Source organism: Sus scrofa, chromosome 16 (assembly GCF_054392235.1).
Source record: "Sus scrofa isolate SSC_HxYL_T2T_F1_AM1 chromosome 16, Sscrofa_HxYL_maternal_Yorkshire_Landrace_v2.0, whole genome shotgun sequence".
Taxonomy (NCBI): domain Eukaryota; kingdom Metazoa; phylum Chordata; class Mammalia; order Artiodactyla; family Suidae; genus Sus; species Sus scrofa.
The window spans coordinates 76,386,478-76,404,237 of NC_139398.1; the positions used below are offsets into that span (position 1 = coordinate 76,386,478).

The window sequence follows — 17,760 nt, forward strand, 5'->3', positions numbered from 1 at the left end:
TGTCACCCACAAACCCTTGGCATTTTTATTCAGAAGAGGTAATTTTCCTCCACCCTCCAATGCAAACTTGGGCAGACTTCTTAATAAATGAGCAGCGCTACTCACTTTAAGTCACAAATAACAGTCTTCCTTTGTAATTACAAAGGTGTTGCTGAAATGCTTCCATCCCCATTCAGAAAGCGAGAGTTCTTTCCATGTGTGAAGACCTGTAGTCAACTTCTGCTCTCTCCCCACTCAGTTCCTCCCTGTGCACCAGCAGCTGCATCAGACCCCTCCCAGGGGGAATCCACCTGAAGCAGGACAGGTCAGGGACATGCAATTCTTACTTGTTGTTAGCTTTCACCTTCTCTGGATCTGGCAGGTAGCTAAACCTGAATCTTTCTTTCTGAGTGCCACATGCATATTCTTTTTAAATTTGTTTTTAAAAATTTATAATAGCATTTTATTGAAAAGGATATATGGATATATAAAGTGATATCATTGATAGATGGAGCCTCACAATATCACTGCTTCTCTAGTTGCTCTGGGAAACTACCCCATACAGTAACTAGAGTAGGGCCCTGGTTGCAGAGTGCACAGGCTGCCTATTGCTACTGATATTTCAAATAGTGGAAGCTAGCTGGCTTTTAATTACTGATCAACTATGGTAAGAAGCTGGTGGATCTCTATGGATTGTTTGAGGATTCTTTTTTTTTTTTTTTTTTTGGTTTTTTGTTTTGTTTTGTTTTTGTTTGTTTGTTTGTTTGCTGTTTCTTTGGGCCGCTCCTGTGGCATATGGAGGTTCCCAGGCTAGGGGTCGAATCGGAGCTGTAGCCACTGGCCTACGCCAGAGCCACAGCAACTTGGGATCCAAGCCGCATCTGCAACCTACACCACAGCTCACGGCAACGCCGGATCGTTAACCCACTGAGCAAAGGCAGGGACCGAACCCGCAACCTCATGGTTCCTAGTCGGATTCGTTAACCACTGCGCCACGACGGGAACTCCTGTTTGAGGATTCTTAATTCTAGTATCAGTGACCTGGATGGATGCATCTCTGTTCTAGGTTATTACTTGTGACCCTAGGAATAGGATTTTTACCTTTAGCTTCTCACTTTTGGGCCCCTCTTTACTTCTATTTAATCCTATTGCATAGGACCCTGAACAACCAGGACCAGAACTGTTTCTCATGTGGCACACATCTTGTCCCTGGAAAACATACACACCCCTCTTGCTTGCACTGACAGACTCTAGCAATGCTCATCTATCCTCAGGCAGCTGCTTCTCTTCTGTAACTTTAGGAAGCTTTCACTCTCATAGGTGGGCATCAGGCACCAGCCCTATGCAGGGGTCACATTTCAACCTCTGTGAATGGTCCCTTGGAAGATCACACTATCACTAGAATAGAGCAGGAGGTAGCAACCCCACCCCCATACCCCGGCTCCAGAAGCCTCCTTTGCCCAGTAGTACAGACAGCAACAGCTCCCTCCAAAGAAACCTTTCCCAGACCCTCTCTCTGCTCACCCTTTTACACCACTTGATGACCTTATCTAGCTTAAGAAGTCTTGGAACTAGTTTGCTCACATTCCTTTTATAAATTATGGCCATGAGGAAATTTGCCTCATACCCATGGCTGGTCTCTGAATCTGTTGTTTTGGCACTTCAGTTCACACTGAGGCAGGAAGTGTTCCATCTTACCACTCTAAAATGTGTGTTCCAAATGTGTGCTCTCCTCCCCTCTGTTTGCCTTACTCTTTACTCACTTGGCCAGCACTTACCTATTTTCAACACTTATAATGCCTCTCCCTTCCTCCCACCCCATGACCCCAGAGAATGGGCTAATCTCTTCCATTTGTATTTCCATGGTAACCTTTCCCCACCTCTGTCACAACCAATCCAATCCACTTTGTGTTAAAATCATTTCTGTAGTTCCCATTGTGGCGCAGCAGAAATGAGTCCGACTAGGAACCATGAGGTTGCAGGTTTGATTGCTGACCTTGCTCAGTGGCTCGGATCTGGGGTTGCTGTGGCTGTGGTGTAGGCTGGCAGCTACAGCTCCGATTAGACCCCTAGCCTGGGAACCTCCAAAAGCCTCAGGTGTGGCCCTAGAAAGGCAAAAAGACAAAAACAAAAAGCAAAAAAACCTCCCATTTCTGTCTTTATTCCTAACTGCATGAGATTGGAAGTTCTGGAAGACAGGGATTCTTGGGATTTTCTATTAGCTCTTCAAAGCCTAACAAAATACAGTTTAAATTACCGTTAGCGATAGCATCAAAACCATCAAATATCTTAGGAATTTATGCAATAAAAGATACAAAAAAACCTCTGTGTCGAAAACTAAAAATCTCAGTGGGGTCTTGGAAAACTCAACAAGTCAAAATTCCAAATGTGGTTCTAAAATTGGTAAGTAAATGCAAAGAGCCAAGGTCCTCTTGAAAAATACAAAACACAGCAAAGAAAACTAGGTGGGAAGACTTGCTCTATCACACATCAAGACTTCTTTTATTTTTTTATTTAATTTTTAGCTTTTTAGGGTGGCACCTGTGACATATGCAGGTTCCCAGGCTATGTGTCAAATCAGAGCTATGGCTGCCAGCCAACACCACAGCCACAGCAATGCCAGATCCGAGCCACATCTGCGACCTACACCACAGCTCATGGTAGTGCTGGATCCTTAACCCACAGAGTGAGGCCAGGGATCGAACCCGCAACCCTGTGGTTCCTAGTCGGGTTCATTTCCGCTGTGCCACAACAGGAGCTCCCAAGACTTCTTATTTAGCCTGAATAATTTAAACTGTTGGTACTGGCACAAGGAGAGATAAATCAGTTGTTTGGAACAGAGAGTTTAGGAACAGATGCCCTCAAATATGTACACTTGATTTATGACAGGGAAGGCACTATGGAGCAGGAGAAAAACAGGCTTAAATCAAACATTAAACATAAAAAATATTAAGTTTAAATTCAGAAGTTATGTTCAGCAAAAAACACCATTTAGGGAATGAAAAGGAGAGCTATAGAACAAAAGAAGTCTTTTGCAACATGTGTAAGTAGCAAGGTGTTTGTGTTCACAATATACAAAAGTTTACAAAACAAAAAGCAAAAGATAAATAACCCAGGAGAAAATTGGGTAACAGGCTTGAGCAATTCACAAGAAAAAGGAAGTCCAAGAGGCCACCAAATATGAGGATGTACTTGACCTCATCAGCAGTTAGGGAAATGCAAGTTAAAAAGTCTGCTAAAATGATTAAAATCAAAAAGACTGACAATATTCATTGCAGGCTAGAATATAGAGCAATAGGAATGCTCATAGACTGTCCTTGAAGAGTGCAAGCAGGTACAATCATCTTGGAAGACAGTTGGGTTTTATCTAAAAAGATTGAAAACCTGCAAACCCAGCAATTCTCTTTAAGAGAAATGTGTGTGCATGTGCACCAGGAGACAAGTGCAAAAGTGTTGATAGCAGGGTAATTCATAGTAGCCTCAAAGTGGAAATTGGGTGTTCATGAACCCAAATGTTCATAAATAGCAGAATGAATTAAAAATAGTGTTACATGCCTAAGATAGAATTCTATACTGTGATGAAAATGAAGTTTCACACAAGAATGTAGTTGAATCTCAAGCACAATGTTAAGCAGAAAAAGCTAGTCACAAAGGAATAGTTACCATATGATTTCATTTATATAAAATTCAACAACAGGCAAAAGTAAACTACACTGTTTAGGAGTTCATACTTAGGTGGTCAAAAAAAAAAAGAAGTCACTATATTAAAATCCGAAAAATGGTTAACTTTATGGTTAGACAGCTGTGACTATGAGAGAGTATGTGGGAGACTTCTGACACAGTCAGACTCTATGGATAGACTTTCTGGATAGTAGTTAGATTAGGTTTCATAATAACTTGTTAAGTTGTACAGTTATGTTTGTACTTATCATTATAGCATTTTTTTGTAGTTACTTTCTCATCTTTATAACAGCACTAGCAAATTTAAAACATTTAAGGCCTTGGGACTCTTTTAACTGCAAATAATGGAAAACACACCCCAAACTAGTTTAAGCAAAAAGGGTAATTTATTGGCTAATTAGAAGGTGAGCAAACTGGCTTCAGATGAGTTTTAGGTCAGGGCTCATACACTGTGAGCAGGTCCTGGTTTCTCTTGATATTTCGGATTCTTTTACATCCTTCAGTAAATTTTCAGATTGGCTCTTCCTTTTTTGGATCTGAGGTGGCTGTCTGTAGTCACCGAAAAAGGATTTTTTCTTTAGGTCTAGCGAGAAAGAGAAGATTTACTCTCTCAATAGTTCAGTAAAAAGCCTTGTTGTGTCTTGCCCTGATTTGGCTTGACTTGGGTCAAGGATCCCTCCCTGGACTAATCGCTATGTGAGATGGGATAAAGTCACTGATCCATCCATGGCCAACGACCAATAGACTACATGGCTAGAACATTCAAAGTGGTATTAAAAAGAAGGTATCATAGGTATGGAGGAAGTAAAATAATGTCTATGACAATCAATATCCATTCAATTTAGTTGGATATCATCATGCTTGAAAAGGAACACATGGTTTTGTATTGCTGCCGGTCTCAGGTTTAATTAGAATCAAGATAAATAGGAGTTCCTGTCATGGCTCAGGGGTTAACAAACCTGACTAGTGTCCATGAGGACGAGGGTTCGATCCCTGGCCCTGCTCAGTGGGTTAAGGAGCTGGTGTTGCTGTGACTGTGGTGTAGGTAGGCAGCTACAGCTCCGATTCAACCCCTAGCCTGGGAACCTCCATGTGCGCCAGTGTGGCCCTAAAAAGACAAAAACAAAACAAAAAACAAAACAGAATCAAGACAAAGTGACTTGGTAGGATAGAGGTATATCAGCTGAACTTAAATCTGAAAACAATGAAACTTTTTTTTCTCTGTTGATTTTAGAGACTCAGTATAGTCACAAGTACTCAACTGATTGAAAGCAAAGCTGGCCTATAAGACTTAATAATAAGGCAATGAGTGAAACTTGATTGAATCTTGGTTAGAAAAAAGTTATCTGTAAAAGATATTTCAGGGAGAACTTTGAAAATCTAAGTATCGATTGGACAGTAAAAGAATTAGGGAATTAAACTTCATTTTCTTAGGTATGGTAATGGCCTTTGGTAATTTTGGAAAAAACACTTATTTTTAAAAGAGGGTAGAGCGTTTAGGGGTGCAGTGTGTTGATGTTTGAAACTTATTCTCAGCTTAATAAAAAACTCACACATAGATAAAGCAAATATTCAAAACCTTAACAATTTTTTTTTTCTTTTGGCTGTGCTTGCAACATGTGTATGTTCCTGGGCCAAGGATCAAACCTGTACCACAGCAGTGATGACACCAAATCCTTAGCCCACTAAGCCACCAGGGAACTTCAACAGTTGTTGAATCTAGAAGGTGGGTGTATGAGTGATGACTGTAATATTCTTTTAATTCTGTATATTTGAAACTTTACAAAATAAAAAAGTTGAAGAAATCAAAAATGTTTTGGGGAAAAAAATCTAAAAAATCCCAACCAAACAGAAAGCTGACATTTCTGTTTTTTCCTCCTGCAGTCTAGGTATTAGTTCCACAGGAGGTAGAAAAAGATAAATTTATTTTGATATTAAAAGAATACAAGTTCTACTGCTTTTCCAATTATCTGTGAACAATATTTACTCAGTACCAACTGTGTATGCATCTCATTGTTAATAGGGAATTATAATTTTATCTCTATCCAACTTTACTACAGAATAAATGTTGCCAACCAAATACCAAAGACAGAAGGAAAGGAACTAATAACATTTATTGAGGGCTTTCTTTGTACCAGGAATGTTAGCATACATCATTTCCTTTATGTCACTTTTCATTATAATCCTGCGATGTAGATACTATCATTATCCTTTGTTTTACACATGACAAATGGAGGTGTTTATAAATCATGTACACTTGGCACAGGGTCCCACATGTAACAAATAGGGTGCATCTGAATCTAAGAGTAAATCTCTCTGCATACACTGCTGGTAGGAATGTGGAATGGAGCAGCCAATTTGGAAAACAGTCTGGCAATTCCTTAAAAAGTTAAACATAGGAGTTCCCGTGGTGACGCAGTGGTTAACGAATCTGACTAGGAACCATGAGGTTGCGGGTTCGATCCCTGCCCTTGCTCAGTGGGTTAAAGATCCAGCGTTGCGGTGAGCTGTGGTGTAGGTCGAAGACGCGGCTCGGATCCCGCGTTGCTGTGGCTCTGGCGTAGGCTGGTGGCTACGGCTCCAATTAGACCCCTAGCCTGGGAACTTCCATATGCCGCGAGAGCGGCCCAAGAAATGGCAAAAAGACAAAAAAAAAAAAAAAAAAAAAGTTAAACATAGAGTTACCATATAACCCAGCGATTTAGTTTTACTTCTAAGTATATGCCCAAGACCAATGAAAATGTGTTCACACAAAAGCTTGTAGTACATAAATGTTTGTAGCAGCATGATTCATAGTCAAAAAGTGGAAACAACCCAAATGTCCCTCAACATGTGAATGGATAGACAGAATGTGGTATATCCATAACAATGGAATTGTGTTTGGCAATAAAAAGAAATGAAATACCTACTTGCTACAACATGGATGGACCTTGAAAACAGTATGCCCAGTGAAATAAGCCAGACATGAAAGACCTCATCTTGTATTACTTCATTTATATGAAATGTCTGGAATAGGCAAATCTGTAGAGACAGAAGGATTAGTGGTTGCCTAAGGCTGGGGGGAAGGGACGGTGACTGCTAATGGATACAGGGAGTTTTTTGGAAGAGAGATGATGAAAATGTTCTAAAATTGATTGATTGTGGTGGTGGCTGCACAGCTCTGTAAGTATACTAAAACCCATGGAATTTTACACTTTAAAACAGGTGTAATGTATGGTATGTGAATAATTACATTTCTCATTTATATGTCAAAAAGAGTCACTCTCTCTTTTACTGTTGCCTGAGAAAACTATAGTTTTTCTCTTAGAATTGGCTTTCAAAAATCAAACCATGGGGAAAAACTGAAAGCCTTCTCACTCCAATCTGGAACAAGACAGGGATGCCCACTCTCACCACTGCTCTTCAACATAGTTTTGGAAGTCTTAGCCACAGCAATTAGACAAACAAAAGAAATAAAAGGCATCCATATAGGAGGAGAAGAGATCAAACTGTCACTGTATGCAGATGACATGATACTATACCTAGAAAACCCTCAGGACTCAACCCAAAAACTCCTTGAACTGATTAATAAATTCAGCAAAGTGGCAGGATATAAGATTAACATTCAGAAGTCAGTTGCATTTCTGTATACCAGCAATGAAACATTAGAAAAGGAATACAAAAATATGATACCTTTTAAAATTGTACCTCACAAAATCAAATACCTTGGAATACACCTGACCAAAGAGGTAAAGGACCTATATGCCGAGAACTATAAAACTTTAATCAAAGAAATCAAAGAAGATGTAAAGAAATGGAAAGATATTCCATGTTCCTGGATTGGAAAAATCAATATTGTGAAAATGGCCATCCTACCCAAAGCAATCTACAGATTCAATGCAATCCCTATCAAATTACCCATGACATTGTTCACAGAACTAGAACAAACAATCCAAACATTTATATGGAACAACAAAAGACCCAGAATCGCCAAAGCAATCCTGAGAAACAAAAACCAAGCAGGAGGCATAACTCTCCCAGACTTCAAGAAATACTACAAAGCCACAGTCATCAAAACAGTGTGGTACTGGTATCAAAACAGACAGACAGACCAATGGAACAGAATAGAGAATCCGGAAATAAACCCTGACACCTATGGTCAATTAATCTTTGACAAGGGAGGCAAGAACATCAAATGGGAAAAGGAAAGTCTATTCAGCAAGCATTGCTGGGAAACCTGGACAGCTGCATGCAAAGCAATGAAACTAGAACACACCCTCACACCATGCACAAAAATAAACTCCAAATGGCTGAAAGACTTAAATATACGACAGGACACCATCAAACTCCTAGAAGAAAACATAGGCAAAACACTCTCTGACATCAACATCATGAATATTTTCTCAGGTCAGTCTCCCAAAGCAATAGAAATTAGAGCAAAAATAAACCCATGGGACCTCATCAAACTGAAAAGCTTTTGCACAGCAAAGGAAACCCAAAAGAAAACACAAAGACAACTTACAGAATGGGAGAAAACAGTTTCAAATGATGCAACTGACAAGGGCTTAATCTCTAGAATATATAAGCAACTTATACAACTCAACAGCAAAAAAACCAATCAATCAATGGAAAAATGGGCAAAAGACCTGAATAGACATTTCTCCAAAGAAGATATACAGATGGCCAACAAACACATGAAAAAATGCTCAACATCCTTAATTATTAGAGAAATGCAAATCAAAACTACCACGAGATACCACCTCACACCAGTCAGAATGGCCATCATTCATAAATCCACAAATAACAAGTGCTGGAGGGGCTGTGGAGAAAAGGGAACCCTCCTGCACTGTTGGTGGGAATGTAAACTGGTACAGCCACTATGGAGAACAGTTTGGAGATACCTTAGAAATCTATACATAGAACTTCCATATGACCCTGCAATCCCACTCTTGGGCATCTATCCGGACAAAGCTCTACTTAAAAGAGACACATGCACCCTCATGTTCATTGCAGCACTATTCACAATAGCCAGGACATGGAAACAATCCAAATGTCCATCGACAGATGATTGGATTCGGAAGAAGTGGTATATATACACAATGGAATACTACTCAGCCATAAAAAAGGATGACATAATGCCATTTGCAGCAACATGGATGGAACTAGAGAATCTCATCCTGAGTGAAATGAGCCAGAAGGACAAAGACAAATACCATATGATATCACTTATAACTGGAATCTAATATCCAGCACAAATGAACATCTCCTCAGAAAAGAAAATCATGGACTTGGAGAAGAGACTTGTGGTTGCCTGATGGGAGGGGGAGGGAGTGGGAGGGATCGGGAGTTTGGGCTTATCAGACACAACCTAGAATAGATTTACAAGGAGATCCTGCTGAATAGCATTGAGAACTATGTCTAGATACTCATGTTGCAACAGAAGAAAGGGTGGGGGAAAAAACTGTAACTGCAATGTATACATCTAAGGATAACCTGACCCCCTTGCTGTATAGTGGGAAAATAAAAAGAAAAAAAAAAAAAGAAAAAAAAAAAAGAGAAAAAAGTTATATGAGTAAAAGGAAAAAAAAAATCAAACCATGGAGATAGCTAGGTTGAATGAGATTTTATATATCATTTAGACTCTTCTTCAAGACAGTTAACTCTTTTTGAATTGGACAGAGAAAAATCTCAAAGTGCCCAGAAACTATTAGGAATGAATAGTTCCTAATAGTGAGTGAATAAATGAATTCATGAAAATTCTCCTTTCCCCAAATTTCCAGAGTTGGCTATCCAAGTTCTTTGGATTTTGGCCTCATTATGTGAAATCTATTATATGGGATCTTATCTCTAGATCTAAAAAGGCAGTGTATAACTGGTAACCAGTTACCTGCAGATTAGCAACAAAGGACTATCTCTATGTGATTATTAGCAAGAGTTGGTGCTATAAGGAATTGAAAAACTCGCCTTTTGGAATGTATAGAACTATAAAAAATATGCACTTTTCCCAACTTTAAGCTGACTTTCTCCTCAACGTTGGACACAGTGAACAGTAAGATAACCTTTAGAGTTATCTTGAATGGTCTGCCACTCCACAGTTACAAACACTCTACTTCTTTCCTTCAAGCACTTGAAGCTCATTCCTTTTATGGACAAGCTGTGGCATTTGGGTATTTCCTTAAGCTTGGTTTAGGGTACTTACCATATTTTTCTCCTGACCTTTCCTGGTTTGTGTGGGTTTGTGCGCCTCTAGAAAGTACTTACTCTGCACTGTGATTGTTCTCTTTTATCTGAGCAGTCCTCTCTATTACTCATCCCCCTGCTCTTTTTCCCTCTGTTTTTCTCTTTAGTTTGATTTGGTTACCTGCTTCTGGCTATGTGGAGCTTTCCCAAAACTGGATTAGCAGCAATGTAATAGCAGTAACTCTTTCATTACCGGAGTAATTTACTTTGCTTGTTTTGAACTCCATCATTTACAGGCAGCTGCTGTAAAATCCAAAACTTAAAAAGACATGAGACTTTTTTCCTGCTTTTACAAGTCCAGAGTACTTATAGTGAGGGTTATAGGGCTTTGAACCTATTTTTCCCCCTTCTCTCTCAGAAGCTGAGGTAGGCTTCTCCTCCATTTAAACAAAACACATAAATTCAGTAACAGTGCTAAAGAAATATTTTTAAGATTCTGTAATTCACCCTAGAAGAATAAATAAATCCAGTTAGAATCTGTTTCGCGTTTGACTTCATCGTAATGTTTCTGGCCTTATGTTTTCTTGACTGAGTCAATATAAAAATTGTTAAAACAGGGAAGAAACCAAAGGAAAGGTCTTGCTATCTTGGGCAGTTTCCTATTTTAGTCATTAGTCATGTGGCCTCTGTAATTTCTCATTTACCAGGCTGTATAAAGAGACTCATAAAACTGCCTCCTTGGCATGTAGCAGGCTTAATGATTAAAGTAGTCTAAAGCACCAGGATGAAAAAAGGTGGCTATAGAGATATGAACACAATTCCCAGACATTTAAAAAACTTGATTCTATAGAGCTATCAAAATGGTGGAAGGGAAGTTACTCCGAATTTGATTGACTGATGCCTCCAAGAATTACACTTTCTAGATGCAGAGCTTGCATTTACAATTTTAGCAGGATAGGAAGGTTGCTCAGAATTGGGGTTTACCATTCAAAGTGCAGGGGCCATAGGCTTGAATTTCCAAGGAGGGTCCCCAACACAAATCTAACTGAAGGACCTAATTTCTCTTCCAACATGCAGAAGTTGAGGCTTTACAATTTCAGGATGATTCAGCTTAGTGGCAACATTTTACCCACTACTGAGTGTGTATCTTCTGTGTATGCAGGCATTGCCAACCTCAAACGCCAGACTGGTTTGGTTCTGGTAGCAGCAACTGACTTTCCAGAAACAAACCAAAGACAAAGCAAGAAACAGTGTAGAGGTTTTTTTTTTTTTTTGGAAGGGGCTGGGACAAGGGAATTTGTGGAGAGTGGTGGTGAGGCTGGGAAGTAGAAAATCTGGGGATAAGGAGGCCTGCCAAAGCCCAGAAAACTGGCAAAATCCTTGATTCATTCTGAACCCAATGTGTTTCAGGGTTTGTACTGTGGTTAAATGGGGGAACAAGGTGTGCTGACATTTAAATTAAGGTAGAAATGCTGATCAGTGGTAGTGACTTAGGCAGAACAAATGATTTCCTTACCTTGGGAAGGGGGTGTGTACAATAACCTGTTTTGAACCTTGGACTGAAAGATAAGACAAACACATACCGTTTAATTTCATGCTACAGTAAACATTTTTTGTACAGATTCTTTAAACCAGGGGTTGGAATTTTTAAATTGAAAATACTCAGTGAACAGTTCTCAGTCATTTCTTTATATATCCACTCACTTATTCAACAGAAGCTTATGGAGCGCCTATTCTGTGCTACGCACGGCTGGCCGAGCCATCACAGAAGTGGTCCCTGAGGCCAAGGAGTTGACAGTCTAGACCAGTCAGTATAGGAGTTAAATAAAACTCTGGCATCATTGCTACTGCGGTTGCCTTCGGTGAGGATCAGCTCCTCCAATTCTCCCACGTGGTCCCTGCAGGTAAGTGTGGGTGTGAACGCGTGTGACTCCCGGTGTTTGGGGAGTGTGAGAGGGCACGTGTGTCAGAATGGCGCGTGTCACAGTGCGCGTGCTGGTGTCCGCGTGGTACGCGTCTCCATAGCGGCCCAGACCGGCTGTGCGGCTTCGGGAGGCTTGTGTCGCCCGCCTACGTACCGGAGGCGGCCCGGGAACCACCCCTCCAGCGCGATTGTGAGTGAGCGCGGGAGCACGCGTGCGCAGCCGTGCAGGACGGGGGAGGGGCGCGCCGCCCTGGCAGGGGCGCGCGCAGGCGCACAGCGCGGCAGCCGGGCCACGGCCGCCGCAGAGCGCCGGGGGCGGGAGGAGTGAACCAAGGAGGCCATGGCCGCCGCCGGCTGCTGAGGAGCTCGGCCCGCGAGCGCCTGCCGCCGCGGACGATGGTGACCACACGGGTCGGGTCGCTGCCGCCGCCGCTGCCGCCGCCTCCCAAAACGCAGCATCTAAGGCCCGGCGTGGAGGAGCCGCCGCTGTGAGCCGCGCCGTCCCGGTCCCCGCCGCTGCCGCCCGAGGAGAACGGGAGGGTCGGCGAGAGAGCCGGGGAATTGCGGAGCCCGTCCGTTCGCCGCGGTGCTGCCCCGCAGGGAGGGAGGCCGCAGCCCGAGGTGACTGAGCCGTCCGCGCCGGCCCGCCCCTTCCCATCCCCGCGCCCCTGTCGGCATCCCACATCTTCTGTTCCCCTCTCCCTTCCCCCATGCCGTGGCCCGTTCTGTCCTCTTCTTCCCCTTTGCCCCTTCCCCCCTTGCCCCCCTCCTCTTTTCCCAGCGGCGGCGGCGGCGGCGTCCACAGCCCCTCTTAACCCGCAGCGCCCCCTCCCTCCCAACCGCCAGCCCCGCCCGCGGTCCTCCTGCGCCCCCCCCCCCCCCCCCCCCCCGCTTCGGCTCTCTCCGACTCTGCCCTCCTCTCCCGGGGCGGGCTCAGCCCCCTTCCCAGCTCTCGGGCCTTGTCCGCCGCCTCTCCACTCCTCCACCTTCCTGGAGCGATCCCTCATCTCCTCCGGCATTCCTAAGGTGCCCTCACTTAGCGCGCTCCTCCTTCGCCTCCCCAGTACCCCATTTCGGGGCCTTTTCTAAACCCCTTCCTGAGCGTCCCCTTTCTTTGCCCCTTTCCAGCTCTTTTCCTCCAGTCCCAACTTCGAACTTTTCCTCTTTTGCGTCTTTGTCCACTTTGCTTCCAAGCTTCCCCCCTCTTTCCTTTTTCCCTACTCTTTTTTGGTTTACGGAGCCCCAAACTCAGCTTCCGCCCTTTCCTTGGGTTTGAGGTTGTTTAGGGGTGCGGAAAGGCCTGCCAACTCATTCGTCGAATGGGGACCCATTTACTGTGCATCCCATCTGTCAGTCCTTTTTCTTTCTTTTTTTTTTTTACAGTAAGAGCTCTCTCACCCCTTCCTTTTTTTCACCATCGCTTCGTGTCTCGTTTGCCTTCCTTCCCTTCTGCATCCCCCTCTACTCTTGCTTTTTCCCAACCGAGAACCCTGAGATCCTTGCCGCTCCCTTCATGAATGAGTCTCCTTTCTGTTCATGGATGAAGAACTTTGCCCGCCTCTTTCTTCAGAAGCTTTTTGGTGCGTGGCATGGCGGAGCCAGCACCCTTGGCCAGACAGAAGGGGAGCTCCCTGGCACGGGCCTCTCTCCTGGCAGAGTTTTTGTGAACGTAATCCCCTAGCCCCGCGGCGGCAGCGGCCCGGCTGCTGCTGCGTTGCCTGCTTTGCAGCGAGCTGGGTTGGGGTTACTATAGTTCAAACGCAACTGAGATCAGCAGGCGTCGGGGGGGGGGGGCGGGGGAGGAGGTTCTGGGAGAGAGGAAGGGGGCTTTGCTGTGGGAAGGCATCAAAGATTAATGGATGGCTTTGCATTGCAGTGTGCAGTAAACAGGAAACTAGTTTGAAAGCAGAGGAGAGGCATTTTTTTTCCTCCAAATTTTTAAAAATACGGACTGTGCAGTTCTACTGAATCTTGAATCCTGCCCAAAAGATGAGCTGTCTATGCTGCAGTGGTGACCCAGGCTGAACGCCCAATGGCAGAGATAGCAGTTTTTATTTCCTCTGTCTGGCTGCTTAAGTCTAAAGATGGCCCTTGTATTCAGAGTGGACTCCCTATCTTTGCCGATTTGGGGATAACCAGCAACCACCGAATTGCTAGTAGTTTTTGTGGAAATCAGGTACTTACAAAGTTAGCTAGCAATGAGTGGGAGTGGGGGAGCACCAGCTATATTTAAAACGTGTTCCGATGCTTATGTAAGAAGTGTGTTCTTCTCCCGGGTATCTCAATTTTTGGATGAGTTTGCTTATGATTTTAGGCTTTACCTCTGCCCAGTAACATTTTCAGGGCTTACCATCCTAACATATGGACAACCAGAAAATCTGTCTTTCTTAAGATTGGCTTTAGCTGATGGTAGTTTTTTTCTTTTCCCAGATTGGATTGGACAGAGGGATGCAATTGATGGTAAATGATAGTTTTTGTTTTTCTTGTGGGGAGGTAAAAAGGTGTCAAATACTTTCTAAATATTGTACTGGAATAATTTTAAATTGGGCTCTATGGCATTCTTATTTTTGTTGTATATTGGAGATGTGAATTCTCTTCATTTTTTGGTAAGGTAACATTTTCCTTTTCTGTTTCTTATTTGACAGTTCTTCAGCAGATGAGAAGAGGAAGAGCTATGACTTTAAAAACTTAAATTTTTCATATTGTTCAGGATGATTTGTTTGATATCTTTATATTCAAAACCAAAATGTAGTGTTTTCAGGAAAGTGTAGAATGAGGCCCCCCCCTGTGTTTGCTAACCCAGAAACGTGAATGGTGAATTGTGTTATACTTGTACAGGACATTCTTGTGTCCGTAAGTAGCAATTTGCTGCTTCCAAGCCTGGGAAAGTCATTTAATTAAATGGTGTGATCCTGTTTTTGGTTAGCTTTTGTTGAGCCTTTTTATCCGTTATTGAAAAGAAAGTATGGATTTTTTTTTTTTAAGCTCTTTTACTTTGTAAAGCATCTTTAACTTTGAGTCACATTTAGTTTCCATTACTTGCTGAGACAGTATGCCCTAGTGTAACTTTCCTAGTAGTTTAAACATTTCAAGGAGGAGATTTAAAAATCTTGCATGGGAGGTAAAGTATATGTGAGTGAACAAGGCAGGAAATATCACATGTATGGCTTTAGAGAGTGTCAAGCCTTTGGATTTTCTTTGCTGTCACCTCTTCTGCTTATTTTTGAGGATTGTTTAGTGTTGTGTTGGTTTTAAGAGAATTTGAGCTCCTTCTCACTTAGAATGTGCTCTTCAGCTCTGTCCAACAATAAATCTAAGAGAAAGATAAATTGGGCTTGAACCAGACATATTAGAGATATAATAATGTCTCAGTCTAAGAGAGAAAACTCCATTTTTATTTCATGTTTTTAATTTAGTGATTTGTCAGATGTGAATGATAGCAGGTATCTGCAAATAAGATATATTTCAACAGTTTAGGTATTGGTTTAGTATGTCGTACTCGAGTGTAGTGTATGTATTTATTTAGGTATTTATGGATTAAGGATGATCACAACCCTATCGTATGGCACTTCTACCGTGAAGGATTCAAAATGTTTTTGGTTTTTTTTTCCTCTTTCAATTCTTACGGGTAACATTTTAGATTTGGTGTTCCGTGTTTTAAATTTGTTTCTTCCACGTCCCTATACGTGACCACCTTGCCAGTGACTTACTGAAATACCACTCATATATGGAAATAAATGAAACATTTAGTCAGCAATATATTTGTTATTAAAAGGGCATATTTCTTTCTCCCCAAGGTCCTTCTTAAGAATTCAGACATTTGAGCCTTGAGTTTACCAGGCAATAGAGTTTAGGGATCTGTCTTGGATATTCTTCAGTATTAATAGCTTGAGGGACACAAGATTTTCTTTTTATTCTTGTTCTGTTAGTGAGGCAGGAGTATTGGTAATTAAGAGCTAACTTACCATTCTGCTAATGGTTTTTTGTAACAAGGATATGGCCCTCTGTAAGAATTAAGGGGATTTTTTTTTTTCCCCCGTAGCAGTCTGGGTCTTGATTGACTAATGCAGGATTGAATATTTTGTTTAATTTTTTTTCTTTACCTCTGTGAGAGCTACAATAAATAGTGAAAGTGGGCACATTTAAAAATAACAAAATATGGGAGTTCCCATTGTGGTACAGCGGGAGCGAATCCAGCTAGTATCCATGAGGATGCAGGTTTCATCCCTGGCCTCACTCTGTGGGTCAAGGATCCATTGTTGCCATGAGCCGTGGTGTACATTGCAGAAGAGGCTTGGATCCCACGTTGCTGTGGCTGTGATGTGGGCTGGCAGCTGCAGCTCCAGTTCGACCCTAACCTGGGAACTTACATATGCCACAGGTGTGGCCCTAAAAAGGAAAAAAACAAACCCCAAAACCCCAAAACAATAAAAACATACCAAAGGCTCCAAGTCTGATGAAGTAAATATAGACCACAAATATCAACTCAGTAATTGTCCCGTTTTTATTACTTACAAAAGCAGCAGTGATTTATATTGGATTCTAGAAAATGGAAAAAAACAGTTTTCTCCATTATGGAATAAAGCCTGTCAGTGATGTTTTTACTAGGTACATGGTAATTTTCACACATGACTGGAAGTTTGTGAGAAAAATGTATCAGTCATGTACTTTGAAATAAACTCCCAAGAGTGCACTGAGTTATCAGTTTTGACCATCAGAGTAAGTAGTTACTTCCTGTGTACTTCTTTATGTCATCTAGATGGCCTAGACACATTACACTTTTTACCAAGAATTTTTTTTTTTTGCTTTTAGGGGCTCACTGACTGCATCTGGAAGTTCCCAGGCTAGGGGTCCATTTGGAGTTGCAGCTGCTGGCTTATACTGCAGCCCCAGCAACATGGGATCTGAGCCGCATCTGTGACCTACACCACAGCTCACAGCAATGCTGGATCCCCGCCCCACTGAGAGAGGCTGGGGATCAAACTTGCATTTTCATGGATGCTAGTCGGATTCATTTCTGCTGTGCCACAACAGAAACTCCAGTAAATTATTTTTTTAAAGTGGGCTACCCCCTATTCAACACATGAGCAGGCTAAAACATTTGTTAAACGAAAAGATGGAAGAGAATAAAAATCACCTCAGGGCCACTGTCAGAAGGATATTAATGTGAATATTTTGGTCTATTTCTTCTCAGAATTTTTTTTTCCTTTAAAAATATCACGAGCTTTGAGAAATTAAGGTTGCTAAGTGGCATAATTTGTAATGTGTTGACTAGAGATTTTATTTTTCAGTGCTTTTTAACCCCCTTAGGACACATCTATTTGGTTGTAATTCTTTTAAAATATTTTTTTATATGTAGGAAAATTATTAAATTGGTCTTGTTCATTTAAAGTAATCAGAATTACAGTATTTATTTATAAACATGTTAATTCTGCATTATTGTTAGGATATATAACATTTAGATAATGGGGACGATATATAATAAATCAATTTTTCAGTGATTGAAAGACTTACATTAATGGTGTGCCAAGTTGAGCTGCCTCTCCCCTTTTCCCCCAACAATCTGAGCTAGGGAAGCTATGAAAATTAGAGGGTAAAATGGAAATACTGACAAATATTTAACTGTAGCACAGCAATCTGTCACTATAATTTTCTTCAGAAATAAATGTTTTCATTTGTCCTGTAATGTCTGAAATTACTGCCAAAGCTAGAAGTGTATTTTGCTTTTTCAGCAAAGTTCTTAAAAGGATATTGTCAGAGCCAACAATCCAGAATTATCATTTCTCCTAAAATTATCCTTTACCACTTTAGTTTGTTCTGTTCTCTTTCCTGTAATTCCTTGGATTAATTTGTAGCTCTGTCTTATAAAGCATTATTGCTCTAAATTGTCCCTTTAAATAGTTGGATTGTCTGGGAAATTCTTCATTTTCTTCCCTTTTTTTTTTCTTTCCCCCTTCCACTGCTACTACTCATCAACACCTCAGCAAAGAGGCTGCAGACTCATGATGCCTGACTCT

The 17,760-nt window shown here is 41.7% G+C and overlaps 1 protein-coding gene across 5 annotated transcripts in view; it reads left to right on the top strand.

Annotated features, from left to right (window-relative positions):
• The first annotated feature begins 12,062 nt into the window (after nt 1–12,062).
• Nucleotides 12,063–17,760, top strand: part of RNF145 (ring finger protein 145) — a 62,968-nt gene continuing 57,270 nt past the window's right edge. Inside the window, exons 1-2 of one of the 5 annotated variants that reach the window (XM_085001874.1) lie at nt 12,063–12,364; nt 14,174–14,203. The gene's annotated coding sequence lies outside the window, so the exon portion shown is untranslated. Of the gene's footprint in view, nt 12,365–12,704; nt 13,324–14,173; nt 14,204–17,760 lie in introns of those variants that run through there. The other 4 variants (XM_085001876.1, XM_085001875.1, XM_085001873.1 and 1 more) reach the window with 4 other exon arrangements.